Source organism: Periplaneta americana, unplaced genomic scaffold (genome assembly GCF_040183065.1).
Source record: "Periplaneta americana isolate PAMFEO1 unplaced genomic scaffold, P.americana_PAMFEO1_priV1 scaffold_20, whole genome shotgun sequence".
Classification (NCBI taxonomy): Eukaryota; Metazoa; Arthropoda; class Insecta; order Blattodea; family Blattidae; genus Periplaneta; species Periplaneta americana.
This window is the reverse complement of record NW_027185501.1, coordinates 1,194,349-1,197,108: the sequence shown is the minus strand read 5'-3', so window position 1 is coordinate 1,197,108 and position 2,760 is coordinate 1,194,349. Positions and strand designations below refer to the sequence as shown.

At 42.9% G+C, this 2,760-nt stretch overlaps 1 non-coding gene across 1 annotated transcript; it reads right to left on the bottom strand.

Moving 5' to 3' along the window:
* Positions 1-2,182: 2,182 nt before the first annotated feature.
* On the bottom strand, positions 2,183-2,254 carry TRNAN-AUU (transfer RNA asparagine (anticodon AUU)). Its single transcript has one exon. It is a non-coding gene; the product is annotated as a tRNA-Asn (tRNA).
* Between the last annotated feature and the right edge of the window lie 506 nt (positions 2,255-2,760).

Genomic DNA, 2,760 nt, shown 5'->3' with positions numbered 1-2,760 from the left:
ATTCGAGTGCACACTAACTCCGTGTGACTTAAATTGTGGTTTTCTGTTAACGAACAGTGACGTGTATTATGCAAATCAAGATTTCAGGTATAACAACCTGTAAAGTTGATTTGAATAATTTCGAGGGAAAAATTGTTCCGGAGCCGGGTATCGAACACGGGAACTTTGGTTTAACGTACCAACGCTCTACCACTGAGCTACTCGGGAACTCTAACCGACACCAATCCAATTTTTCTCTCTATATCCACAGACCTCAAAGTGGACTGACAACCGTCAAGCATCCAACTTCGAGTGCACACTAACTCCGTGTGACTTAAATTGTGGTTTTCTTGTAACGAACAGTGACGTGTATTGTGGAAATCAAAATTTCAGGTATAACTCCCTGTTAAGTTGATTTGAATAATTTCGAGGGAAAAATTGTTCCGGAGCCGGGTGTCGAACCCGGGGCCTTTGGTTTAACGTACCAACGCTCTTCCACTGAGCTACTCGGTAACTCTAACCGACACCGATTCAATTTTTCCCTCTATATCCACAGACCTCAAAGTGGGCTGACAACCGTCAAGCATCCAACTTCGAGTACACACTATCTCCGTGTGACTTAAATTGTGGTTTTCTGTTAACGAACAGTGACGTGTATTATGCAAATCAAGAATTCAGGTATAATTAACTGTAAAGTTGATTTGAATAATTTCGAGGGAAAAATTGTTCCGGAGCCGGGTATCGAACCCGGGACTTTTGGTTTAACGTAGCAAAGCTCTACCACGGGGCCGGGTATCGATCCCGGGACCTTTGGTTTAACGTACCAACGCTCTACCACTGAGCTACTCGGGAACTCTAACCGACACCGATCCAATATTTCCTCTATATCCACAGACCTCAAAGTGGGCTGACAACCGTCAAGCATCCAACTTCGAGTGCACACTAACTCCGTGTGACTTAAATTGTGGTTTTCTGTTAACGAACAGTGACGTGTATTATGCTAATCAAGATTTCAGGTATAACTCCCTGTAAAGTTGATTTGAATAATTTCGAGGGAAATATTGTTCCGGAGCCGGGTATCGAAACCGGGACCTTCGGTTTATCGTACCAACGTTCTACCACTGAGCTTCTCGGGAACTCTAACCGACACCGATCCAATTTTTCCCTCTATATACACAGACCTCAAAGTGGGCTGACAACCGTCAAGCATCCAACTTCGAGTTCACACTAACTCCGTGTGACTTAAATTGTGGTTTTCTGTTAACGAACAGTGACGTGTATTATGCAAATCAAGATTTCAGGTATAACTCCCTGTAAAGTTAATTTGAATAATTTCGAGGGAAAAATTGTTCCGGAGCCGGTTATCGAACGCGGGTCCTTTGGTTTAACGTACCAAAGCTCTACCACTGAGCTTCTCGGGAACTCTAACCGACACCGATTCAATTTTTCCCTCTATATCCACAGACCTCAAAGTGGGCTGACAACCGTCAAGCATCCAACTTCGAGTGCACAATAACTCCGTGTGACTTAAATTTTGGTTTTCTGTTAACGAACAGTGACGTGTATTATGCAAATCAAGATTTCAGATATAATTCTCTGTAAAGTTGATTTGAATAATTTCGAGGGAAAAATTGTTCCGGAGCCGGGTATCGTACCCGGGACTTTGGTTTAACGTACTAACGCTCTACCACTGAGCTACTCGGGAACTCTAACCGCCACCGATCCAATTTTTTTCACTATATCCACGGAACTCAAAGTGGGCTGACAACCGTCAAGCATCCAACTTCGAGTGCACACTAACTCCGTGTGACTTAAATTGTAGTTTTCTGTTAACGAACAGTGACGTGTATTATGCGAATCAAGATTTCAGGTATAACTCCCTGTAAAGTTGATTTGAATAATTTCGAGGGAAAAATTGTTCCGGAGCCTTGTATCGAACCCGGGACATTTGGTTTAACGTACCAACGCTCTACCACTGAGCTACTCGGGAACTCTAACCGACACCGATCCAATTTTTCCCTCTGTATCCACAGACCTCGAAGTGGGCTGACAACCGTCAAGCATCCAACTTCGAGTGCACACTAACTCCGTGTGACTTAAATTGTGGTTTTCTGTTAACGAACAGAAACGTGTATTATGCAAATCAAGATTTCAGGTATAACTCCCTGTTAAGTTGATTTGAATAATTTAGAGGGAAAAATTGTTCCGGAGCCGGGTATCGAACCCGGGACCTTTGGTTTAATGTACCAAAGCTCTACCACAGAGCTACTCGGGAACTCTAACCGACACCGATCCAATATTTCCTCTATATACACAGAATTCAAAGTGGGCTGACAACCGTCAAGCATCCAACTTCGAGTGCACACTAACTCCGTGTGACTTAAATTAAGGTTTTCTGTTAACGAACAGTGACGTGTATTATGCAAATCAAGATTTCAGGTATAACTCCCTGTAAAGTTGATTTGAATAATTTCGAGGGATAAATTGCTCCGGAGATGTGTATCGAACCTGGGGCCTTTGGTTTAATGTACCAACGCTCTACCACTGAGCTTCTCGGGAACTCTAACCGACAGCGATTCAATTTTTCCCTCTATATCCATAGACCTCAAAGTGGGCTGACAACCGTCAAGCATCCAACTTCGAGTGCACACTAACTCCGTGTGACTTAAATTGTGGTTTTCTGTTAACGAACAGTGACGTGTATTATGCAAAAAAGATTTCAGGTATAACTAACTGTAAGGTTGATTTGAATAATTTCGAGGGAAAAATTGTTCCGGAGCC